This window comes from Ceratotherium simum, chromosome 19 (genome assembly GCF_057802395.1).
Source record: "Ceratotherium simum simum isolate JZ-2026a chromosome 19, ASM5780239v1, whole genome shotgun sequence".
Lineage (NCBI taxonomy): Eukaryota > Metazoa > Chordata > Mammalia > Perissodactyla > Rhinocerotidae > Ceratotherium > Ceratotherium simum.
The window spans coordinates 8,287,510-8,315,377 of NC_141918.1; the positions used below are offsets into that span (position 1 = coordinate 8,287,510).

Sequence of the window (27,868 nt, forward strand, 5' to 3'; positions counted from 1 at the left end):
CCAGCCTCCTCAAAGATTTTTTTAAAAAGATTTTTAAGACTATTTTTATCTTAGATTTAAGATGATTCATTCATCACTTGAGTTATTTTAAGATTTTGACTTCTTTCTTTTTGCTTCAGGAAAACTCAGCATAATAACAGTGGCTGTAACAATAACAGTGCACCTACCATTTAATGAGTGATTGCCACGGGCCAGGCACTGTCCTGAGCACTTTGCGTGTGCTGTTGAGAGGGGAGCTGTGGGAGCAATCATGCAGTGGGCATGAACATTGTCTCCATTTTATTGATGAGGAAACAGGGAGAGGGACATTAAGTAACTTGCTCCAGTTCACCCAGCAGGCAAGTTTCAAAGGCAAGTTGTGAGCCCAGGCAAGTCTGTCTTCACCTCTCATTATCTGATGAAATCAAAGCCTTTATAAACTTTATAAATTATATCATATAGATTATATACGCGTTATATACATGGCATAGGATTAGCACTCCAATTCAATTAATGATTATTCAAGGACCACTTAAAAACAATTTTCTCTTGAAGAAGCAGAATCACAAATAATAAAGTTGCCAAGAATTTGGAAAGTAATTTTTTGAGTTTTTAGTAACTTTATTTTCTAAAAATCCATTTTACAAATTTTTTTTCTGTATCTTCACTTCTTTAAAAATGAATAGAAACAAAGACAAAAACTTGTCTTGATACAGGTGTAGAGTCAGCCAAATTCAGCTTTTAAAGAGATAAAGTCAACCAGGAGAAGCTCTGCACTTGGCCACTGCAAGGCACTGGCCCTCCAGCAGCACTGGATGATCTGCTCAAGTCTTTTCCCAGAGATGGAGTCAGTGAAGACAGCTGCTGAGAGAGGTGGATGAAGATTATAGGCCACTACAGTATAGAGCACATGCTGACGCTCCCCTGAGTAGGGCATTTCCTTGGTAGTCATTTGCCAGAGAGTGATGGCAAAAGCACAGATGTCAGCTTTGGGCATCATGGTCTCCACTTTCAGGAGTTCTGGGGCTCGGTGGGTGCATGTGCCGTCTAGGTGGTAAAGAGGAGTCTGGAAGCACAGCAGATCTTCCAGCTTCTCTGAGCAACCAAAGTCACCAATTTTGCAGGCATCTTGCTCACTGATCAAATGTTGGCGAGCTGAAGGTGCAAGTGCACGATGCCTTGTGAATGAAGGACAAGCAGGCCCTTCACAACATCTAGAAATACTTCACACACTTTCCCAAATTTAATTGTTCTCTGGCACAGCAGTGAGACTCCTCCTCCTCGGGGCAGCTAGTAGCACTATATATGACTTGGTATAAAGTGACATTGCCACCGAGTTCCATGATTATGGTGCCTAGACTAGTAAAGCCCACAGGCATGTGTGTGCTGGCAGCCACAACCCGCATGATGTTGTTATGGCAGAACCTTGCTATGTTGAGCTCAGCCCAGAAACTCTGCTGGGATGTTAGCGAGTTTGTTTTTAAACATTTTTTTTTTTTTGATATGCATAGGAAGAAGAGTCCAGGAAGCAGACTGAGAAAGACTAGTTACATAGGTAAGAGGAGAAACACGGGAGAATGTTATTCTAGAACCAAGAGAGAGCACTTGAAGAGGTGGGATTGGCCAGGAGCATCAAATACTGCAGGGAGGTCAAGTAAGAGAATGAAAAACTAGCCTTTAAATTTAGCAATTTAGAAGTCATTGAAATGATCTGAGCAAGAGTAATTTTAATAGTGAGTTGAAGTAGCAGCAAATTGCAAAAGGTTGAGGGATGCAAACAAGGATGTGGAGACAGGAAGCATAAACAACTCTTATGAGAAGGGCAATGGAGAAGGGAAGGAGTAAGGATAGGACAAAGGTAGGCTTTTTATTAAGATGGGAGAAACGTGAACATTTTTATATGGTGCTGAAGGAAGGATCCAGTTGAGAGGAAGTTGATGATGCAGGAAAAGAAAGATAATTGAGAATATAAAGACTGAGTAATTGAGAGCAGATAGGATCTAAAGAACAAATGGGAGGAGCAGCCTTAGGTGGAGTTCCTTTCTCTAGGACATCAGGAAAAGATGGCACAGTATAGAGAACCATATCTCTATGGGGAAAGGAGGGTGAGAAAGATCTTTCCTGATAGACATCTTTTTTTTTTCCCTCTGTGAACCATGAGGAAATATCTGCTGAGGGAGAAGAGCTTAGGGATGGAATATGATGTCTGGAGAGAATGATGGATAATAGGGATGGCGGCTGAAGGGAATGGGGAAGATGGCTAACCAAACAGGGTGGAGTAACTGTTGAAACAGACAAATCCAAAAATGTATTACAGCCCAACCAAGACAGAAGACGTGACATAGACTATGCTTTAGCCCAAGAACCAGGCAGATGTTTGATTAGAGCTTTTTTTTTTACTTTAAAAAAAAGGATGGAATTAAATAAAATATGGATAAATTATACTTGGATCCTTTCCCTGTGCTTTTTTTTTTTTTTTTTTTTTAATTTCAGTTTCTGGCAAGGCATCTCCAAAAGATGTTCATATTTAGAAATGCAGGATCACTCAATGGTGTGCTAAATCACACACCAAAGGCAGAGATGAGGGCATTTGGCTAAGGTCGGATAACAGAGGATGGATGGGCTAAGGAGAGGAGAGAACTCTTACTAACTGAAATGAGAGTGGCTGCTGGTCTCAAGATCAACACCACCGAAGTGAAACACATTGTCTTCCTCTCAGAACAAACTCTTCCTCTTTCTGACTTCCTTATATCTGTTAATGGACCCTCGAATCTTCTAATCTGCTGGATTTAAACACTGGAAGTAATTTCCTTTTATGCTTCTCACACCCTCATAAGTTCTGCACATATCTCATAAGTCATCAAGGCCTCTTAATTAATCTTTCATCACATCTCCAACAGCCTGAAGAATGACCTGTCAGGCTCATGACGCTCCGCTGCTGGCAGTTAAAATGGGAAGAGAGAACAGGCCTATTCTGTGTTAGCAGTCCTACCTAATGGGTGGCCATGTGGATTTCCTTGGAGATTGCTGGCATTGCCCTGGGAATGTGTCTGTAGAGTGGGTTATGAGACTCTACTATCACAAGGATCTGCTCCCTTCCAACCCTGGGATAAGATTCTGTTAAATGCAATGCAACTACATGCTATTTTAAAAAACCAAAGCAGTGATACAGGGCTTTGTTTTATAGATTAAAAGCTTGCAAGAGCTGTAAGGGTCCTGGCTCCTAGAAAGTATTTGACACACACACACACAAACATGCACATTCGTATACACAAACTCTTTTTGAAAATTCCCATTTAAAAATGACTGTCTAGGGGGTCGGCCCCATGGCTTAGCTGTTAGGTGTGCACGCTCCGCTACTGGCGACCCAGGTTTGGATCCCGGGCGTGCACCGATGCACTGCTTGTCCGGCCATGCTGAGGCAGTGTCCCACATACAGCAACTAGCAGGATATGCAACTATGACATACAACTATCTACTGGGGCTTTGGGGAGAAAAAGGGGGAAGAAAAAGGAGGAGGATTGGCAATCGATATTAGCCCAGGGCCGGTCTTCCTCAGCAAAAAGAGGAGGATTGGCATGGATGTTAGCTCAGGGCTGATCTTCCTCACACACACAAAAAAATAAAATTAAATTAAAAATGAATGTCTGTAGGGGGCGGCCCTGCAGCCTCGTGGTTGAGTTTGGTGCACTCCACTTCAGCAGCCTGGGTTTGGTTCCCTGGGTGCGACATACATCACTTGTCAGTGGCCATGCTGTGGCGGTGACCCACACACAAAATAGAGGAAGATTATCACGGATGTTAGCTCAGGGAGAATGCCTCAAGCAAAAAGAGGAAGATTGGCAACAGATGTTAGCTCAGGGCGAAACGTCCTCAGCAAAAAAAAAAAAGTGTCTTAATTCTGCTATGTAGTCAAACCACAATACCAAAGAGGTACTCCTTAATTAGCAATTAAGCATCTCTTATGCAGAGATGTTCATGGCTATACTCGGAGTAGGCTAACTGGTGAAGCATATAAACCCCAAAATGTATAATGGGACAAACAAGTAAGGAGTTTATTTCTTGCTCATGTGAAGTCCTATATGGGTTTTCCTTGTTGATAGTGGGCTCTCTTTCATGTAATGATTCAGGAACCCAGGTTCTTTCTGTCTGTGGCTCTACCATCTTTAACATGTGGCTTCAAAGGTCTGTTTCCAGCCAGTGAAAGGAAAATGAGTGTGAAGGACTGATTGCACATCCAAGACTTTTCCAGGCCTGGAAGGGGCACATAGGACTTGCACTCACATCTCAGTGGCCAGAACTCAGTCATATGAGAAATGTACTCTGTGTCCAGGAAGATGAGACATGAGGTTGATGAACAATTAGCAGTTTTTCCACAATGGTATAGCAACTAGATCTGTGTGGGGAATTTACAGGAGAAATAGCTGTTCTCCTGTGCCCAGCATGGTGAGGTAGGTACACAAGAGACTACTGACAGAGGAATAGGTCAGACCTTTAAATGAACAGGAAGTCAGTGGTTACATTTAAGGGGAAATATCTCTACTAGATATTCTAATAAAGTCTCCACATTGTTTAAAATACACCAAAAGGAAGTTTTCTTAAATGAACACAATTCAGTAATACAAAGTTGGCAAATTGACAGGTTGCGATGTGGGCAGTGGCAGTTGAAGGAACATGGCAGGAAGCCCAGTCTACAGAAGCAAAGCCCAGGCAAAAATCCAAGAATGCCAGGGCAATGCCAGCGTGAGAAATCAGATAAGTGAATAGAAATCAAGAAACCTTGGAAAAGAGTAAAATTGGAGTCACAAAAAAAACCTGGGTGTGAGACCTGGCCCCACCATTTACTAGCTGACACAGGAGAAGATGCTTCACCTCTCTGAGTTTGTTTTTTCATTTCTAAATTTGGGGTAATATCTATTTCACAATAATTGACTAGAGAATCAGATGAAATGATGTGTGTGAAAACTCACGTAGGCTGGCAAAAGGAGAAAGAGGGCTAGTATTACATCTATTTTCATAAGCTTAGGGTTTTGAAGAATGCTAGTTAGGAAAGAGAAGATTTGGAATCCATTTTATGCATAAGTCAGTCCCTAGTCATGAATCAGAAGGAGGTTGAGAAGGACTAGCTAGTGTAAAGGGCTATCCTTTGGACTGGGGATACTGCAGATTCAGTGTCCTTTGTAAAAGTCCTGCCTTCCTGCATATGCCTGTCTTCCACGCTTCCTCCCTTTCTGTCTGCTTTTCATCCCTCTTTCCCTTCCTTCCTGCCTTCCTTCCTTCCTTCTTTCCCTCTTTTATGTTTCTTCCTTTATTTCCTTTCATCTAGTTTCTTTGTTAGATGAGCCTGGACATTGAAGCGGGTGTAACTAGTTTCATGTAATATAAGGGTTCTAAACAGGAGTTTGCTAAGGTTGGGTTTGAAGATTGAATCAATAGTAGAAACAGAAAGGATGCATTACTTACAGATGTGTTATTTGGTGTAATTCTTTGGGGGGAAGTTCATAGCATGTACCCTTAAGATGATAATTCTCTTTGCTGCATTAATTCTTCAGAGTATCCATCTTAAATAATCAGAATTATAAAGATCTTATGAACAAAGATGTTCATCATAGTTTTATTTATAGCAGTAAAAAATTTGAAACTGGCTAATTGCTCAACATTAGACAAATGGTAAATTAAACTGTTATAATCATGCAATAAAATATATAATTGTTAAAAATTGTGTTCATGAAGTGTTTCTGGAACATGGCTATCATGATGAAATAGCAAATGAAATAAGTAGACTACAAAGTGATCACAACCACATCAAAATTGCAGCCAGGAAAAGCCTAGAAGGAAATACATCACAAAGGCAATGGTTGTTGTCCAAGGATGAGTGAATACAAGTGCTTTTTTTCTTCTTTCTACTTTTCTGTATTGTCTATATTTTTATAATTCACCTGTATTATTTTTATATTTGAAAATACAAAGTCAATTTTAGTTTCTAGGAAACTAAATTTGATGATAAAGTTGTTAATACTAACTTACCTCATTTTAGCCTAGTGCTATTGAACAAAAGCCGGTGTAATTAACAGCAAAACAAGTTCACTTTGTGTATCAAAATGTAAAGAACGCTTTCCAGAAGTGAATAGAAATATGTATACATATATAGGTACCCCATACAAATATGTAATATAGGTTTTAATGTTAGTAATGTCCTCTCTCATAAGTCATAGTTTTGCTTTACAGGATTTAATTGGTAAGAATAAAATATAAATTGTTGGTGCAAAATTTTCAGTCTCTGTCATGACAGCACAGTTTCTATGGCCTGACTTACAGCATTTGCATGTATCACAAGGACTGTGTTGGAATCAGTCAGAGTGAGAATGAACTTTTCTTTGAGATGATTTGATGAATCTTCCTAACTGTGGCCACTGATATCCATGGAAGCTGTGCCTTCTTTGTAGAATATGGTAATGGGGACTACAGGAAATGAAAATATTTGGATAATCATGTAGAGACATTGACAAACATTATCAAACATCATGACCCCTCAGACATTCCTAAGAGTGGCTGGGCCCATTGCAACCCACAGTGGGAGATGAAAGAAACTTAATGTAGCCTTATTCAAATGTCCACTTAATTAGAAAATATTAATTTAGAGTGATGCTCTCAGAAGTTCCATATTTAAATGCATTGAGTAGTCACCTCTAGCTGAGAAGAGATGAATAGACAACCAGGCGAGCAGATTATCAAAAGTTTGTCCAGAAAGTCAAAAAAGACTGTTGATAGTATTCTGGAAGAATCATATGGTATGATAAGATATTGATAAACGGATAGGAAAAGGTGGCCAAAGAAGAGCAAAATATTATTTTCTTTATCAATGAAAAATAAAATTTTATAAACCATAAAAAGTAGATATGGAGAGTTCCTGTCTTAACATTTACAGCTTTATTTGGATTCATTGAAAGGTGTACCACCTCCTACAACTTGGTAAAATTGCATTCAATATTAAAATTACAGTACAGTAAACCATCAAACTTACCCATGAGACTGAAAATGACAGATTTAGAATGGCTAAGGAAAATATACCACAGCTGACAGGGAAAAAATATAATCTGAATCTGAATTTCCTGCTCCTGCAAATGAAAGTACACTGTGAGTCCAGGAAGCATCACGGTCTATTTATGATAATAGGAGTTTGTAGGTGTCTGGCTTCAGGTGAACCGCTCTGATATCTGGCATCAATATTAGTACAGGCACAAAGCTGTATTTTATTTCCTTGCAGAGCTTTCATGATGAAATTGAAAATATTGATTTGTGATCACCACACTATAGATCAATCTAAACACATGGATTTTGTGCTTTGTTTTATTTAAAGGACCTGGACAGGAGATTTCTATTTTGCTTTATGCTCAAAACTTTAAGTCAGTGCTTCTCAAACTTCAATGTACATAAGAATCTCTTGAAGTTTTTATTAAAATGTAGATTCAGGAATAAGCAAAATTAATCTTTCATGAAGGAAGTCAGAATAGTAGTTATCTTTGCGGGGTAATGACTGAGAGGGGCATGAGGGAACTTTCTGGGATATGAAAATGCAATACATATGTAAAATGTACTGAACACTACACTTAGGAATTACATGCTTTACTAAATATGTGTTATTCTGCTGTTATCATTTTTAAAAATAAAAGTAATAAAATTTAAAAGTGAAGATTCTTGGGTTATGCTGTAGAAAAAAGTGCTTAAGGACTGGACCCATTGTAATAAGGCTGGGCCCATTGTTGACTGGAATGAATGTGTCGATCAAATATCAGACATGGGTATCAGAAAAAGATAGACAAATTTTAACTTTGCTTTTCACCATTGTGAGTGCTCCTACCCCACACCTATTTTTTTTTTTGTGTGTGAGGAAGATCAACCCTGAGCTAACATCCATGCTAATCCTCCTCTTTTTGCTGAGGAAGACCGTCTCTGAGCTAAATCTATTGCCAATCCTCCTCCTTTTATTCCCCCCAAAGCCCCAGTAGATAGTTGTACGTCATAGTTGCACGTCCTTCTAGTTGCTGTATGTGGGACACGGCCTCAGCATGGCCGGAGAAGAGGTGCCTCGGTGCGCGCCCGGGATCTGAACCCGGGCCGCCAGTAGCGGAGTGCGCGCACTTAACCGCTAAGCCACGGGGCCGGCCCCCCACACCTATTTTTATAGCAAGCAAAATATCAGCTAGCACTTTCTACAGTAATTCAGAAACTATAATTTCCTAAAGGCATCCAAATTAGTCAAATCTTGAAGGTTTTGTCTTTGTATAACTAATAGAACAATAATTGAGTTAGAATTCTTAGAACTGCATAGTTACTGCGCTTGGGAACTGGCTTTTTAAGATTACCTTTTCTCTCACAACCACTTACCTTTTTAAAGGCCTCCTACAAAACAGAAACAGCTTTTATTCACATTCTGACTGAAAGAATCTATTGGTTCAGACTTAACCTCAGCAGAACGGAAGTATTTTCCCACCAAATATTATTTCACTCAATCCTCTCATGTGGCTTATGGAAGTCTTCAGTAGGCCCAATCACTCCAGGATTCTATTTCCGGCAGATATGAGCTTACGTTCAGTCCCCGGACAATATAGTTTGGGTAAGTTTTGCTGGCAACACTCTCCTCAAGTCTGTCACACATTTTATTGCCCATCTGCAGAACAAACTTCCAGAGGAAAGCCACTGAAAGTATTGCAAGTGACAAATGGAACATTCTCCTAAGCTAAATGGAAAAATGATCAATCATACCCCCCAGCTGCCGAGTTATACACAGTTGAAATGATGTAATGTGTCAGGTCTACCTTGATCAATTCCACTTATTAACTAACCAGAGCACCCCAGCAATGAACAGGGAAGGTAAAGAAGAAAGAGTGACTCCAGGACTAACTTTTTATTTCCCTCAGTTATGAACTCTTTTGCTTTCAGATGTTAAACAGTTGTTAATTTCTTCCAGTCTTTAACGTGGTTTGGCTCCTAGTCATAAAACAAAAAAGAAAAGATGCTAGTCCAGATAAAATCCCTCTGCATACAACGAGTGCACACATTTTTGTGCAAACTACAACCAGACTTCAGATGCCTGAGAAATAGCACAGGCTGACCTGAGTCACAGAGAAGTCATCAGTTTTCAGTTGTCTAGCCAAACTCATGTTTGTCTAGTTGTTTGCCCATTCTCTGCCAAAACAGAAACATCAAAGTAACATGAAGATACAGGAAACTAGCACTGCTTTAAATGAAGACACTGTCTTTAATTTGCTCGTTTACTCAACAGATATTTATGGGATGCCTGCCATTTGCTAGACATTGTTCCAAGCACGGGGGCGGTGGGTAGGGGGTGTGGGGGAGGTCTCTTGTTTATTGTTGTACAAGAGACCCTCCCCACAATGAACTCGAGACCCCTCCCCCACAAAGCCCTCTGATACTATTTGAAATGTTTTATGATTCATAATAATAAAATTATGTAATGATGATGAGATGGGTGAAATAATTCATAAAACAAAAGACGTCTGAGGGAAAAAATGTCATATAAAACACACCAACAAATTTCAGAAAATCAACACAGAATAAATAGGGCAAATGATTTCCAATTTTTCTGAGACTTACTCCTCAGAATATCCACTTATGTAATTTTAAGTTTGAATGAAGTTGAATTTTAAGTTGCACAGAATTACCAGGTTGGTAAGTAGTCTTCAACACATTTGCTTACAAATAGGTATATTTTATTTTTGATCATGTGACGTATATATCAATAAAATTACCCAACACATAATTCATATTCATCAATATCAGAGTCAGAAAGTAAACAAAAGAGATACATGAACCTATAAGAATGGAATGGTGGGCAAGGGATTGAAATTGTTTATTCATGATGTGTACTTGTGATTGATTCGTATTCTGAGTGTTAGGACCAAGGACATTTAATAAATTTGAACAGAAACTTATGTTGACTTTTTAACAGATGATTTGCCATATAATACTTTTTTCCTTTTATAAACAACTTTTCGATTTGTATTAGTAACATACATATAGCTAAAAAAATCAAAGAGCCTCAAAATCCTTATAATGACAAAATAATAATCTTAGGTCCCAGGCCCTTCTTATATCCCAGCTCAGCTTCCTCGGGGCAACTACTGTACTTGTAATTCTTATTTGCTTCTTCTGGTAGTTATTCCCAAATCTCCAGTAATATGCTATTTGGTTGCTTCTTGATCTATCAATTTTAGATGTCATCTGTTAACTTCCCTCTTATGTCAGATGATGGTATCGTTCTTTCATACATACATGCACACCTCTCCTACTAGTATCCTCCCCAAACAATCATATCAAAGCTTTTAAATTAAATTGATAATGTATGCATTATTTACTGGAAGGCTAAGAGGTATACTTTGATTACATTTACTTTTTTTCTTAAATACATAACAGCTTTTATTTCATTTTATTTTTTTATTATATTGAAGTCATGTCAGTTTATAATATTATATAAATTTCAGGTGTACATCATTATATTTCAACTTCTGTATAGACTGCATCATGTTCATCACCAAAATTCTGCACCCCTATGTTCATTGCAGCATTATTCACAATAGCTAAGACTTGGAAACAACCTAAGTTACCATCAACGTGGATGAATGGATAAAGAAGATGGGGTATATATATATACCACATATATATATAATGGAATACTACCCAGCCATAAAAAAAGACAAAATCATGCCATTTGCAACAACACGGATGGATCTTAAGGGTGTTATGCTAAGTGAAATAAGTCAGACAGAGAAAGACAATTACCGTGTAACTTCACTCATACTTTTACTTTTTTGGTTTTTTTTTTGCGTAACAAGATTGTCCCTGAGCTAACATCTGTACCAGTCCTCCTCTATTTTTTGTATGTGGGACTCCACAACAGCATGGCTTGATAAGCGGTATGTAGCTCCCCGCCCGGGATCCAAACCCTCGAACCCCGGGCTGCCGAAGTGGAGCACGAGAACTTAACCACTACACCATCAGGCCAGCCCCACACTCATATGTTTACTTTCTTATGCAGCCTTTTCTCCTGAGTCTCTATTGTTTTCCTCTCTCCTGCAGATTTGCCAAGGGAGGCGTTATCTCAGGTTGTGTCCTGTGTTTTGTTGCCAGAGCCCCCCTTCCTCCTGCTCTAAATTGGACTGGTTATGTGTTGGCCTGCTGCACAGCTGTCTTCTTGGAACTTCACTTTTTTGGATTTGCTTTTTCTTCTATTCTTTTTCTTTTTCTTAGTTTATGTCCTGTTTTATTGCACATCCTCCAATAACTTCCTAAGAAAGAGTATGTGGGAGGTTAAGTTTTGAGTCCTTACATGACTGTGTTAAAAAAAAATTCTGCATAAGTGACTGAGTAGAGAATTTTAAGATAAAAAATAATTTTCTCTCAAAAACTTGAGCTTCTAGTAATGCTGTTGGGAAGTTCACTGCCATTTGGATTTTCACTTCTTTGAAAGTGATCTGTGCTTTTTCTCTAGAGATATTTGGACCATCTCTTCATTCTAGAATTTATGAAATTTGCAGTTATGTGTGCTCATTCAAAGAGCTGAAAAATCAGTGGGCTCTTCAAATCTGGACACTTAAGTTGTCCTTGACTCAGGGAAATTTTTGTCTATTTACTCTTTGATTATTTCTTCCTCTCTGGGCCTCATAGATTGATCTTTGATCCTTTAGCTTTTCTTTCTTATTCTGTCTCTTGTTTGTTTTGTTCTGCGTTATGGGAAATTTCCTTCACATTATCTCTCAAGCTGTCTAGGGAATTTAATATTTTGCCAATCTCATTCTTAATTCCCCGGAATTCTTTCTTGTTCCCAATTATTCCTTTTTTTGTTTGTTTTTGGTGAGGAAGATTGGCCCTGAGCTAACATTTGTGCCCATCTTCCTCTACTTTGTATATGGGATGCCTGCCACAGCATGTCTTGATAAGTGGTGCATATGTCCACGCCTGGGATCTGAACCCGCGAACCCTGGGCCGCTGAAGCGGAGCATGCAAACTTAACCACTATGTCACTGGGCTGGCCCCCCAGTTATTCCTTTTTTATGTGTCCTGATTTTGATTTACGGATGCAATATCTTCCCTTGTATCTCAAAGGATACTAATTGGAGTGTTTTCTTTTTTTTTTTTTTGTGAGGAAGATCAGCCCTGAGCTAACATCCATGCTAATCCTCCTGTTTTTGCTGAGGAAGACCGGCTCTGAGCTAACATCTATTGCCAATCCTCCTCTTTATTTTTTTCCCCCAAAGCCCCAGTAGATAGTTGTATGTCATAGGTGCACATCCTTCTAGTTGCTGTATGTGGGACGCAGCCTCAGCATGGCCAGAGAAGTGGTGCGTCAGTGCGTGCCCGGGATCCGAACCCAGGCCGCCAGCAGCAGAGTGCGTGCACTTAACCGCTAAGCCACAGGGCCGGCTCCCTTTTTCTTTCTTTTTTAAAATTTCTTTTCTATTTTATGAACTGTCTACTTTCTCCTAGGTCTTTTTATTTCTATCTTTTCCCCTTTGTTTGCTTGTTTTCCCCAACATTCACATTGGAGGATTTTCTCAAACATCTGAGTTTTGGTTGAGTCTTCATTCCACTAAAATGAAGTGGAGATAGCCACTTCATAGCAGAAGTTGATAGCCAGGCATTGCTTTAGGTGGATCAGAAAGAGAGCCATCCCTTTCATTAGAGGATGCAAGAATGTTTTGTCTCTGGAGTCATTCAGCTCCCCCAGATAAAAGACATTCAGTCTTCTGCTTAGGAGTTCAATTCCACATTACAGGTGATCTCCATTTCAGAAAGATTTGTCTAATTGTTCCAAACACATACTTTCAATTCACCCCATTATTTCCAGTCCTAGGCCTCACCTCTACTATTCCACTTGCACTCCCACTCCAGTCTTGAGCCTCTCCCAAGTTCTAGGAGGCAAATCTGCTCCTTCCTAGTCATTTTCTTCTACATTCAATCAGGTTTCAGCTTCCTCTGCCCTGCTTCGTCAGCAACCACTACTTCTCCTTTTGTTCTCCAGAAACCCATTGAAATCCCTGGTTCATGAATGATGGTGACTCCACCATTCTTTTTATGACTGTTGCTTTCTAGAGACTTTTTCTTTACTGACATTTTTATATAGTCTCTGGAGAGAGAGGACACAATTGTGGTGGTCATCCCACCATCTTTAACGTAATTAGTAAAACGTTTCCAATGATAACTATCATCCTATTTTAAAGAGTTAGTCTATTTAAAAATTTTTTCCCCATATTTTAGCTAATGGGTTCCTTTTATGTGGCTAGACATTAGAAATATCATGGGCTTTAAAGTCAAACAGACCAGTCAAACAGAGTTCTGTTTTTGCTACTTTTTAGTCATATCATATTGAAAAGTCACTTAATCACTGTAAGTTTCAGCCTCATAATAAGAATAATAGTATTTATCTTGAAGACTTCTTGTGAGAATTAAATGAATAAGGCATATAAAGCACATAGTACAGTGCCCGGCACATGGTAGGAACTCACTGTCCTTGTTATGTTTATGTATGAGTTGTCTGCTACTATGAACACATTACGTGAACTCAAATCCCAAATAATCAGATTCCTCAGCTCAGATGTCACTTTTTCAGGGAAGCCTCCTGACTTAAGATTGGGATAGAGGTGCCTTTGTGTGTTCTTGCAGCACTCTGTTCGTTACCTATTAACACTCGTCACACTGTAGTGGAATTGCTTGTTTAATTGTCTGTCTTCCCTGTTAGACTGTAAAATCCACGAGAATGTAGACCTGTCTGTATTGTTCACCTGTATTTCCAACATCTAGCACTATGCTTGGCACAGAGTAGGTGCTCAAGAAATACTTGTTGAATGAATGAAAATACCATTCCACTTTTAGAAAGCTGACTATATTAGAAGATTTTTAAAAAATGTAAAATGCACTCTGTGCCTGAAGTTTTTTCGGTAAGGGTGCAAGATAACTTTTCTTTTGGTACTATTTAGAAAGGTAGTAGAACACTCCCCATTAAACAACCAATATGCACAAATATTGGATGACAAACCAGGACTCTGTATGAAAATCAAATCCAGTTAAAGCAATCAACCCCTTCTCCTTGCCCCAACCGCTGCCCCATAATGGAGCACCGAAGCCTTGTAGCTAAAGGAAATGCAACAATTCATTTGGAAATTGGTATTGGTTTTGATTTTGTTATTGCTTCAAAGTCAGGCTTCTACTTAATTGCTCTGAAATCTAAATAATTCCTCATTAAAAGAAAAAAACAGTCTCTGGATGGTTTCAATTAGGTGGTGACGCCAGAGGCTATGAATAGACCCAGCAAATGTGTTTCCATTTTTCTTTTTGGAATCCTTTCTTCCTTAACCCCACCACTTGGATAGAGTTGCTATCGTCAACTAAAGAGCTACATCCTTAGCAAAAGTGATCTATTAGGAATATAACCTGCCTGTTTAATTTACATATTGGATTGTCTTGGACACTCCCTTCAGTTCCAGGAGTGTTTAGGAGAAATGGTGTCTCTGCTGTTTCTGTCTCTGAAGAAGGATGGAAGATTCTGCTGGCCCTAAATTAACTCCTAAACTACCCAGAAGATGCAAAATCTCGGATGATCAATCTATTTAAATCTATTAATAATCACAGAGCTGATGAATGTGGTTATAGCAAGACTAAAGCCAGCCTTTATGCATTCTACCACTGTGCTTAGTAGAATCACTGAGATGAGGACTCTGTTGTTGATGCTATTGTTACTACTTTTGTTATTTTAAACTGAAAATAATCTTAGTGATCATCATTCTAAACATTTCATTTTACAGATGAAGAAACTGAGGTCCAAAGAGTTTAAGACTTATCCAAAGTCAGTTTCAAATCCATACAATAATGGGAACCAACAAGAATCTCACCAGAGAGAAATCCTGACTTCTTATGAACAGATAAAACTGAATTGTATTTGGGAATAGTATCTTTGAATATATATGATTCAAGTACCCAAAACTTAATGCACAGTTAAAATATTTATCAACTGGTTTATATAATTATATGGGAATTACCTGCATAAAGAAATTCTTGCCTAGGTTTGTAGTTTAAGATGTATTTTTCAGAGAGAGAGAATATCAAGAATAAAGAGGTACAGCCAAACAACTTTTCGTCAGAGGGTGTCTCTACTCTTAGGTCTCTACGCTTCAAGATGCAGAGGCAGCAGTGGTACACAGAGCAAATCCACTTCTAGACTGATAAGAGGGCAGAAGGCATGATATTGTGAATTATGTTTTTCTTGTAGTTGCATCGTTCACAGCCTGTAGAGATATTTTGGATGGACAATGACCTAGTGACTCCCACCAATCAATCGTATGACTTGTCAGGTCATCAAAGCATAATTTGTAATAATTCACCAGTAGAGCCATTGTTTGCAGTTCTATTAGGAGCTAAAAGATGGTTTTGGGTTAAACTTAGATTTCCTTGGTTCATTAGAATCATTTCTATGTTACCAGTATAGTGAGATTGAATATCATCTGCTTGTGTGATTTGATCTTTCTTGAATTTTTAATCAAGGGCCTATCCATGATCAAAATTTTTATATAATCATAGTTTTTGGAAAATAGTAATTCTTAACCTAATGAGTGACTCTCTTCATAAGAAAGCTAAACATTGTGTGCAAGGCCATTAGTTTGTGAATAGCTATTGCAGAATATTATCCCAAAGGTGGCAGAAAATCAATCACTTCCTAAGTACACCAATTTCTATAGTGATTATGCTCCCGAGATGGACCTGAGCGGTCATTTTTCAGTGGGATTGATGTGCTAATGCTGAGCAATAAAGTCTCCTACTGGGTAGAATCTTGTTATCTTAGAGATGATCTTTTTGATTTTTAAGGAAGCTGAACCTAGTTAAAATCCTCTTGAAATTTTCACTTTTGAAGGTCCATAAATAATTTGTATGTCCCTGTTATTTGTTTTTTATTAAAGAATGTACAGGAACATTTTATCTTACCCTAGATGAGTTACAATTTATAAATGATGTTCAGCTCTGGCATTCTTCATTCCTAACTACATATTCTGAATGGATAGTTTCAGTGAGGAGACTATTGGTTGCAAATAACAAAACCCAATAATAGAAGCTTAAATAATTAGAGCAATTTACTGATGTAGAAACAGAAAAGTCCAGAGGTAGGGTAGGCTTCAGACAAACTCCAGCCAGGACTCTAGGCCCTTTTTTTGCGCTTTTCTCAGATCTGTCCTGTTCCATGTTGGTGTCATCTTTAGGTTGGCTTCCTCCATGGTTTTAATACAGCTTCTACTACCAATGTCTTTCATGCTTCCTCATTAATATTAACTGTGGGTTGTGGGGCGAAGGGGCAGGGAAACTGGAGAAGTAAGAATCTTTTCTCCACAATCAAATAAGAGGCCTGACCTTTGGTTTAATTGAACCATCCTTTCTCAATCACACTGGCCAAGAGCATCATCCTCTGATTGGATAAGGTTATCAGAGTCCATCTTTGCAGGGTACGTGGAGAGATCAATTACATCTAAACTCATCTTACCCACAAAATGAGGGAAAGGTAGAATGGATGTTATTGAGACAAGCTCAATTTTCTCTACATTGAACAAGTAGGAAATGATTTAATTGTATATAATTTGCATTCTAAAACCTGAGAGCTGTAAGGATGAAATTATCATATAATATGATGGTTCTCAACATTAATTCTGCTATACTACATTGAGAAAAGATGTTATAATTCATCATCCCACACGCCTAGATAGGTTTATATGAAATTATTTTTCTTTTTGCTCCAACTCTATCTCTTCTTTCACTGCAGAGAGAATGTTGAAATAATGAGAGAAAAACTAGACTCTGTTCCATTTTATTATCATTATAATTTTACTGGGTCCGATTCAACTTGTTAGACTATAACAGTGAGCCATGACATGTGGTTGAGAGCCTCTAGATTTTAGATAGAGTAGCACCTACCAGCTTATGTGGTATGAATAACTGCTCTATTAGACATGGTCTATACCAAAAGAGAAATATAAAGTTCTGTTAAAAAAAGAAAAGCTTTGTTAGTGTATTAGTCAGGGTTTTCTGGAGAAACCGAACCAAGAGGAATATACATCTAGAAAGAGATTTATTATAGGGTGTTGGTTCACATGATTACGGAAGCTGAGAAATCCCATGGTGTGTCATCTGCAAGCTGGAGACCCAGGAAAGCCACTGCTGTAGATCAGCCAATCTGAGGCTGATATCCAGAGTGCTGAGGGCAGAAGAAGATCAGTATCTCAGCTCAGTCAGGCAGAGTGATTTTAACCTTCCTCTGCCTTTTTGCTCTATTCAGGCCCTCAATAGATTGGATGATGCCCACGTGTATTGGGGAGGACCATCTGCTGTACTCAGTCCACCAATTCAAATACTTCTAGAAACACTCTCATAGACACACCCAGAAATAATGTCTAACCAGCTATCTGGGAATCCCTTGGCCCAGTCAAGTTGACACAAAACTAACCACCACAGCTAGGCATAACATGGTGTAGTGAAAAGAGCACAGGATTTGAGCCAGCATGCTCCATCAAGGACACTGGCAAGGACTGGGCAAACCGCTTCACTTCTCTGAGATCTGGAGGCATAAAAATACCTAACGTACCTACTGTGTAAGAAGGTGTTGAAAGCTTAAAAAAGATAATTTATATGAATACATTTTGTAAATTGTGAAGTGCCATACAGATTTCAGTATTAATTGGAAGTTAAATACTGTTATTAGAGACTGAAAGCTCCTCTATAGACTGTAAGCTCCTGAGGGTAAGTACTGTTTCTTTATCTACATTCCTTCACTGTGTTTGTCTACCAGTAACTCACTATGGAACAAATAAAGGATGACATGAAAATAAGGACAATAAGGTAGATTATGGTAATTAGGAAAAATATCTGTGATATTGGAGAAAATGAGTGAAGTTGAAGGAAGAGATGATATGGGTAAAAGTTAGGAAAATTTGAGTTCCTGAATTGAGGCTAACAATCTTCATGAAAATATTTCGTGTACCCCCAAATCCATCATACCAGTGGAATATGTACTGTTTCATTAAGAGTTTGCAGCTAAGATTGTTAGAAGATTTTGCCCCTTTGGGAAATCATCTCTAACTTTTAAAGGACATCCCAGGGAAATGGGATTAGCTTTAAAGCTGAATTTGCTGGAAGGCATCTATACTATTCAGCAAAAATATACCTGTATTTCTACCTTCTGTATGTGGCTAGGGGATCTACACAATTGATGAAGTTCTTATAAATCTCCAAAAAGGAAATAAAAATCTTCGCTACTTCAAGTATGCGTTGTAGTCCTATAAAAATCAATGATACTCTTCACAGGAAACATGGAGCTTTAAGCACATGTATTTTCACTCTAAAACTTCTTTCTAAACTAAACACAATTAGTTTTCACATGTTCCTGATTTATTGCCATTTACCAATACTAAAAATTTTGCCAAGATGTGCACAGAATGCACAATTAGATATAATTCCTGCCCAGTCAGGGGCAGGGAGAGTTTTCCCCACAAAACTCTCAGTAAAGTATCTTCTATGAAATGCAATAGACAACCCACAAATTCCAGCTACAAATCCTGCAAACTGTACCACTGGGAAGCAGCACTTTAACTGATGGTCTGGTATTTCCAAAAGATAATGTCACCATGACATTTTCAGTCTTTTAATATCCTTTTACTTAGTCCCTTTCGTATCATCCTAGAGCTGGAGCCACTTGAGCCGGAAGAGCTGAAATGCATCTTTGTTGATTGCCACGCTCTGTTTTGCCTAGCCAGCTGGGCCGTCAAAATATAACCTCCCAAGTTCTTAGCAGGAGGCGTCTTACTTTCCCCACCACTAGAATAAAGATGCCACTTGTTGTGAAATAAGAAAATGTTCCTTCTGCCCTGGCTCTGTTTTCAGTAAAGGAATGTCTACCTACTGGGAGTCTTCCTGGGTTGAGCTGCCATGCTCATTCTATGTCACCCTAGAACTAATAGAGGTCAGCCATGCCCCTCAAGTCTACAGACTCATATGGATATTCTTGGCCAAGATTATGTGTGTGTGTGTACGTGTATTGGCAAGTTTGTATAAAAAAATACATATACAATATGTAATGTAATCTAGCCAGTTTATCATATAGAAAACTTTGTTCAAAACTAAAAATCATCTGTGTCCAGGAAAGAACACCATTGAAAAAAAAGATAAAATTTTAATTGGTCATTTCCTTCTATACATCATTATAGTAGCTATTCCCACAGCTGTGACCCATAATCTCAATGTCACAATCATCTCTTTGTCATAGCTCTCTCAATTGTTCATTTTCCTCTCTTTTAATAGATTGATGGATGGATAGATAGAAAGATGGATAGATATTGCATTAGTCAGAGTTCAGAGAAACAGAACCAACTACTATATATAGGCTTTTTTTTTGGGCAGTGACTAATTTTTTTGATTTATTCCTTGCCAAAAAGTATTCTTCTCAATATTTAAAGTAAATCACTATCATTGTGAAAAATTTGGAAAAGACAGAAAAATGTAAGGGAAAATAACAATCACCCATAATAGTGACTAACTAAAAAACAACAAAAAACCTTTTCACTTTGGGAAATTTCAAACATACACAAAAGTAAAAAGGAGAGTATAGTGAACCTCCATGTCCCCATCACCCAGATTCCTTAATACCAACTCCTGGTCCATTGTAGGAAAGAGATTTATTTTAAAGAATTGGCTCACATGATTATGGAGGCTGGCAAGTTGAAATCCGCAGTACAGGCCAGCAGGCTCGAGACCCAAGATAGCTGATGGTGCAGATGAAGTCTGAAGGCAGTCTGCTGGAGAGTTTCCTCTTGCTCCAGGAAGCCAATCCTTTTGTTCTGTTTGGGCCTTCAACTGATTGGATGAGGCCCACCTATGTTATGGAGGGCAATCTGTTTACTCAGAGTTCACCAATTTGAATATTAATCTTATCCAAAAGCACCCTCTTGAGACACAAAATTAACCATCACAGATTTAGACAGCCCTGTATCTATTTCTATATCTATCTGTGTCACTCTACATAGATACACAGATGTATCTTTTACCTTCCCTCTTTCTCTCTTGCTGTCATCAAACAGACCTGAATCCAAATCGCAGCCCCAACAATTATATGTGACTCATGGCATGTTATTAAACCTCCATAAGGGCCAATTTCCTCATTTATACAGTGGAGATACCACACCTATTCCTTAAGGTCATTTTAAGGGTAAATGAGGTCATATGTATAAAGCACTTGGTACCATGTCTGCCACATAGTAAATGCTCAACAAATGGACACTGTTATCCATTCATTCGAACAAACATTTAAGTTTCCTGATTCTTTCCACTTCTTCACCTCTACTGCTACCACCCCAGTCAGGTTACTTTGCTGTATCTTGTCTGGATTAGTTCAATAGCTTTCTGAATTATCTCCTCACTTAACCCTGGAGGTGGTCAGGGAAACTCTAATTAATAAATTTATATTTGAATGAAGCATAGATACACCTGGAAAAAGTTTTGGTGGGGATGGAAGGGGCAGAGAGGACAAAGGAAACCTCAAACGGTAAGTGTTTAGGATGGAAATCCCGTTCCCTGAGTTTTGAGAAATGGCGTCCCTTTTATTCTGCTCAACAATGTGAAAACGTTCTTGATAAGAATTTTTGACACAACGAAACTGAAATATGTTATTTCCTTCTTCCTTGATGCCTACCTAAAGCGGAACATGTGAATTGACCTATGAAAGGAAAGCATGCCAGCTGCAGGCAGAGCACGCCTACGAGACAGCACCCTGGGCTCCAGGCTGCTCCTACCGTCAAAATCAAATGTTGACTTTTTAGATATTAAAGATTAATTTTGTTAATGAATCAATATTAAAACAGGTGGGACACCAGGATGAGGTCTCTTTTATCAAGCACTCGCATTTTATAGTTTAGTCTAACCAGTATTTGATCCTTCCTGCACAAACCTTTGGACTTGTTAGTGAATGAAACAGGTGTACCAAGGCTTAGTAACTCTGTATCTGACATTTCAATATCTTGATGTAAAAAGACAAAGGGGCGAGTCAAATAGATACCTTTAACTCAAATCCACACAATCAAGAAAGCCAGCACAATGCCTCTCTTTGAGTTGTAAAGGAAAATGTTGAATCCATCACTTACACATGTACCTGCACAAAACCAATCAGTTTAGGTACATTTTTCAGTAATGTCTCTATTTTTCCCTAAATGATCTGTTGGTTTGGGTCTTCCATTGACTTCAACTCTGACAAAACACAAAAATTAGATTTTTGCTCCTTTGACAGGATGTAAACAAGCTGCTTTATATGGCAATTAGCTGTTTGGTTTTTCCTCCCTTTCTTGACTGCCCTTGAAGGGTTTAACCTTGAAGCTATCTTTGCCCTAATGAAAAGGGGAAATGGCTTGTTGATTAAAGCTCTGGGTTTGATGGTAAGAAGGATTTTTTTCCAGAGGGCTTAAAAGAAAAAGGATTTGTATCTACAGACACAATCTTTATTAAAAGCAGACAGGAAAGAGGAGGGTTTCTCTCAGGCAAGAAAATATTCCCTTGGGTGGGTGGGGAGGGAGAGAAGAGAAGTGGAGAGCTGCAACACCCTAGGGAAGAAGGGTGAGAAACTCTCAGAAGACTATGAGAAACTTCTAGATAGAAGGCCTCATGGACAACATTGCCAGGACTCCTGCGCCCCAAGTATGACATGAAGCCACAAAGGACACCATGAGGGGCAGTGTTCAAATGCTCACAAATGGGGAGGAAGGGAGTCAACATCCTTAGCACCACTTCGTTCTTGCAAGCATGGCCTTACAAGCATGGGCAATCATGGGAGCATGGACAATCTCCCAAGGAAGAGGGGAGGGGACCTTGTTTGCTGTTCCTTTCATTGGTATGTCATCACCCAGCACCTCTACAGAGGCTGCCTACCAGAACTGACGGTAGACGGCTTGTCTGTGCCCCTAGACTTGATGAGACCCTACTCTGAGGGGGCAGCTTCCCTCTCAACATCTCATGGCACCCACACAACAACAAGAGAGTTTGGATGGAGCAACTCCAGACCTTCTGAGCTAGGACAGAGATTAATGATGCCTCTTCTATACAACTTGTTTAGGAACTTACTTTGGTCCCACGTAAATAAGCATAAATTGTTTAATAAACCATATTGGGCAGCAATCTGCAAAAATTAGAAACTTCTTTTCTATACTTCCCACACAGGAAAGATTTTAATAATTATTCTCATTGAATCCCTAAATATAATGTTGCAATATTTAATACCCAGAGTCTTGAAAAGAATGAATCACTTATTTTGCCTTTAGAAATCTTTCTTTATAGGACACACAGCTTCTGCCTTCAACCCCCTAAGTTCTCTGTTCAATTAGCAAGAAACCCCATCTGTGGGAAGTGGATCTCCTGAACTGTTAAAGATTATAAATCAGTGTCGTTATTTTGATGATTTCCAAGAGAGATGACTAAGGGAAACTGCATCAAGATGCAGGAGAAGAGAGAACTGCTGGCTGCCTGAGTTTTTGTCAGACACGTTCCCTCGCAGCCCTGACACAGTTTCGTCTTTGACCAGTTTCTAACGGAAAGGCAGCACTGGGTCCTCTTCTTCACTAACAAATTACCCAGAAACAGTTATACACACCCAACCCTCTAACTCATGTAGAGATATTTTCAGATAATATGGCAGATTCTGCCCCGTGTTCTCACCTGCTTTGGGAATACAGTACGTTTTCTGCTCCTTTGGAAATGCCATATAATTAGGATTCTCAAAAGAGCTAGCAAGGGGCCAGCCCCGTGGCATAGCGGTTAAGTGCGCGCGCTCCGCTGTGGTGGCTTGGGTTTGGATTCCCGGTGTGCAACGACACACTGCTTGTCAGGCCATGCTGTGGCGGTGTCCTATATCAAGTGGAGGAAGGTGGGCATGGATGTTAGCCCAGGGCCAGTCTTCCTCAGCAAAAACAGGGGGATTGGCATGGATGTTAGCTCAGGGCTGATCTTCCTCACAAAAAAAAAAAAAAAGGCTAGCAAGTATTTATAGTTATGCTCTCCATGTTTCCATTGCCCACCTATTCCATCCCCTATATACATACGTACTCATATAACCATAACTCTTTCATAAAAACCATGAAAAATTTAGGATCTTTTTGCTTCCTGATAAATTCAGAATAAATAGTCCCTTAAAGATTTTCTTCGTTCAAATTATCTGAGTCTTGCAAATATGTAAAAAAACACAAAAACAAAAACACACTGCTGTGTCTGCAATAGGCTTGCTATGCTTTAGAGTTTAATACAAATAATGCAGGTGTTATAAATTTCCTTCAAATCTTGGGATGTGCTTTTCCAAATATCCTACATCCTGCCACCACCTCCTTTCCATTTTCTGTAAAGAGCATGATGCAGTTTTCCACCCCTGCTTCTATGACGGGCTGGCACATAAAACCTACAAATAGCTGCAGGCAATTGACTGTAAAGACACACCCCTCCCCCCAGTTTATGGATCCCGTTGCAATCTGGCCGCATCTACTCTTACTTCCCCTTGGAAATTGCTCTTGCTATGGTTACTCATGACCTTGCAGAGTCAATGCAATGAAGATATTTTGTTGCTGACTTTACTTGACATCTCTCTTAATCTTTTCTTTTCTTCTCATTTGACACATTCACCCTAACAGGCTTATTATTTTTCAATCCGTATTTCCAGTTCCAGCAGCCTCATAAATATCTCTACTTGGGGCTCCCACAGGCATCTCCAACTCAACATGGCCTAACCATGTTTGAATATTTTTCTTTCCTTATAAGCCCAGACTTCTTGAATTCCCCGCCTTAGTGACTGGTACTGTTCGCATGTCCCTTGGTGGGATGAGAATGGCTGCAAGAGGAGAGAAGTGTCCCAGGGGGCCATGCATGAGCCTGGAAGAGAAATTTATCCAGGCCAGGGTAGACGCCTTAATCAGGGCTCTGTGCACAGCTAATAGCCAGATGGAAGGTGGACTCTGTGGACTAGAGGCAGTTTGACTGGATGCCAGAATCAAATGGACCCAAAGCCAGGAGTCTAAGTGCCAAAGAGAATGAGAGCACGACAGGAAACCTGAGAAAACTGCTTGAAAAGGGCACAGTAGACTGAGACAGGGCATTATGTACTAGAATAGTGTGCAGGTAGGGAAAGGACAGTCAGTGCTTTACAAAACACTTTCACACTTCTATTTCTTTTGAGCAACAACTCTGTTACAGAGATGAGGAATGAGTAACATACCCCATGTCACAGAGCTGGAAAGTGAGAGAGCCTAGTCTTAAACCCAGGCCACTGAATTCAGGTCCTGTCCGGGCCTGCACTCCATCCAAGGTTAGGGCAGTCCAAATGAAGGTGGCAACAACTGTAACCCCTAAAATGACGTGGAATTTTCACCTGCAGATGTTGATAATGTTCTCGTTTTCTACTCTCTCCCACCTCTACCTGTGACCCTGAGGCCAAGAGAAGACAAACAGCTTTCTTCAATAGGCTGTTGCTATTTCCCAATAACACTTATTTGCAGGAAAGGCAACCAAAAAGGAATAGAAAGGAGAGCTGACATAATACTTGTAGAGCTGAGACTGATTCATTTTGCCCTGAACTCATTACTTTTATGACTCAGGTTTTTAAAAAATCTCTAATTAAACACCACAAGTGTTCAGCACCAAAGTCAAGAAGAGACAGAATTTTCTTTTGTCTTTCAATATGTGTCTTAAAAATGGTCAATTTTATTATAAGGTATACTTCTTGGCAATTCAGTTCATTTTAGGACATGGTGGGCTGTGACACTAGAATACAGTGTTTGCAAAGTGGGAGTTGAACAAAGCAGAACAAAAAACATTGAATGAAGTACCAGTTTCAAAAATCAAATTACAAATTGTGTACAAACTAATTACCAATATTTTCCCTGATGGACGCTTAGGAAGGCAAACACACTCTCACTGTTCTACTGCATTTCATAAATTACAATAATTTATGGTTTACAATGTGCTTATAAAGGGATCTTTAGAAGAACTGGTCATTATGCCGCTGAGATCATTTAAAATTGCAGGAGTGTGGAATGAGTCTATGTAATGAACAATTCTGACTGGATTTTTTTCTTGTTTTTGGAGGAAAATTGGGCTGCCAAATAAACATTTAAAGTTAAATTATATTTCTCTCATATGCAAAGTACACTTTAAAATTATTTTTGCTTTTCTTTTTTAAAGGTGTAAACATTACAGAACCAATGGAAAGTAGAAACAAATGTTCAGTGCCAAAATGAATCACGTGCAATAATGCCACTATTCTAATATAACAATTGTTATCATTCTTTGTGTGTATTTCCTTCCAGTGTTTTTTCATACTTATACTTTACATGGTGATAATATACAATTCCATTGAGTAGATATATCATAGCTTATTAAACTATTCCCTTGTTTTGCATTTAGATTTCTTATGATTTCCATTATAAACATTGAGTTTTTCAAATGCTTGATGGATGTAGAATAAGATCATCATTGTTTTCCCAAGGGAGGAAAGATGTCACCCTTATATATCCTAAACAAATATAAGCCCCAAATCACTTATGAACCATTTTTTGGATGCATACACTGATCTGCTCTGCCTGCAATGCGGTTGAATACACGTTTCCACCATTGAGTGTCACTAAGCCTGAAATGGCTCTGCTCCAAAAGACCTGGGATCCTTTGTGTTAAGTGTTGCACACAAAAAGTGGCTAACACCTGTAACTGTAATATAATACATCCCCACTTGTCCCTCTAATTGATTGCAAGGGAGAGATCATATTTCTTTTTTTTTTTTTTTTTAAAGATTTTATTTATTTATTTTTTCCCCCCAAAGCCCCAGTAGATAGTTGTATGTCATAGCTGCACATCCTTCTAGTTGCTGTATGTGGGACTCAGCCTCAGGATGGACGGAGAAGTGGTGCCTCGGTGCGCGCCCGGGATCCGAACCCGGGCCACCAGCACCGGAGCGCATGCACTTAACCACCAAGCCATGGGGCCGGCCAGAGATCATATTTCTAAAACCCAAATATTTATCTCAGTATAGATTAGGAGTAATGAGCCTGTGTTTTGAAGTCAAGCTGACCTAGGTTCAAGCTCTGATTCTGCTCCTTACTGCTGTAGACAGGGCAGCTGCCTTGTTCAACTCCAGGAACACATTCACACTGGACTCTAGATGAATGGTGCCCCTGTAGTCGGGCAGTGTAGTGCCACTTACCTAGACCTCAGTGGGAATGCACTCATGGAGTTGTACAAGGTAGCTGCCCAGGCTTTGGTTAAGTTTCTTAATCTCTGAGCCTCAGCTTACAAATTTGTAAAACAGGGGAGTGATAATAGTACCTAACTTATTGGGCAGTTGTTGAATTACAGGGGAGAACATTGTAGTAAAATATTTAGCATAGTGCCAGAATATAGTAAGACCTCAATACACCTTAACTCCTATTATAATTTTTCCAAAAATGAACACTTTTCAAAAGAAGGATTTAGAAAGACTAAGTTCTTTGCATGCTTTTCCATCACATGGCTGGTTTCTGTTCTTGGTTACTATATCAGTCTACTCAGGATGGAAGAACAGCATGAAAAAAGAATAGAATAGAATAACCATCTGCTCATACTCTCCATCTCTGAGCCTGAGGGCTGATCTAATTTTAACCTAAACTAGAATCACAAATTATCCCCAAACTAAACTGCTTGTAATCCAAAGGCTCTTGAGAATCAGCTGTGGGAATCTCTTTTAGCTTAGATGGAATTCAGTGAGGCCACAAGCTAGAGCAGGGACTCCTTAGATAAGGATGAGGACCAGGGATTGGGTAGAGCTGGAAGACACGCAAGGATGATCAAGTTGAGAATGCTGAGAGAGAAGTCCGAAAGGTAGCCACATTCAGGAATGGTCAGAGAAATAGACGGTGAGCACAGTCATGAGTCTATAGAAAAGTCATTCATAAATCTAATAAATACTACTGAATACCACTATGTGCTGATTCTTGGGAATAAAGAAAGGAATGAATGTAAGAGATACCATCACTTATTCTCATGAGGCTCATCTACTTTTGTTTGCATCTTGGGCATGGGATGGGGGTAGATTGAGTCAGAGTAAAGAGAATCACTAGAATAGACATAGAACTAAGGTTCTAGTCCAATCATAGATCTTGGGGCCAACCCAGATGCTCCCTAAAGCAGTTATAGATTTCTGAGGTTATCTAGCTTAATTCCTTTAGGGGCTTATAGATCAGGAGGGAAGGAGAAGCACTATGAGGTCAACCCACATGTCTTCCCTGCTGCCTCTTATTCCAACCCCACAGGGATTGGGACCAGATCTAAATATTTGAGGACTGAAGTGAGGAATCGGGGTGGTAGGGCATATAAAAGAGCTGCCCAATTGGATACAGCCTAACCCATGCTGGACTCCCTCAAGGAACCGGTCTATAATGAATCAAATTGGACTTTCAGATTTGCAAGTTGAGAGAAGAATGTTCAAGAAGAGAAAAAGAAATCTGAAAGCAGACAATATGCTGCAAATTAAGAGATATTTTGGACCTGAACTCTTCTCCACAGGATGACAGTTTAATTATGCTGATTTCTCAGCATAAAATGTAGTTTTGTCAGATAGATTTTAACCATAATTTACTTTAACCACCCTACTGCAGTTCTGAGACAGAACACAGCCAACTGTCAGAGCAAACTCAATCTGTCCTTTACATCGTCAAAATGTTCTTGTCTCGGGTGAGAAGCCCCAATAACCATGCACAGATTTCCTTGTAAATTACTTACCTTTTAGATGCTGTATGCTTACTACTTCACTATGTTTCCTTTTAAGTTTAAGTTTGTAGGACAT

At 39.2% G+C, this 27,868-nt stretch overlaps 1 pseudogene; it reads right to left on the reverse strand.

The window, feature by feature from the left end:
• Positions 1-703: 703 nt before the first annotated feature.
• LOC101393521 (proto-oncogene serine/threonine-protein kinase mos-like) lies at positions 704-27,868 on the reverse strand (annotated as a pseudogene).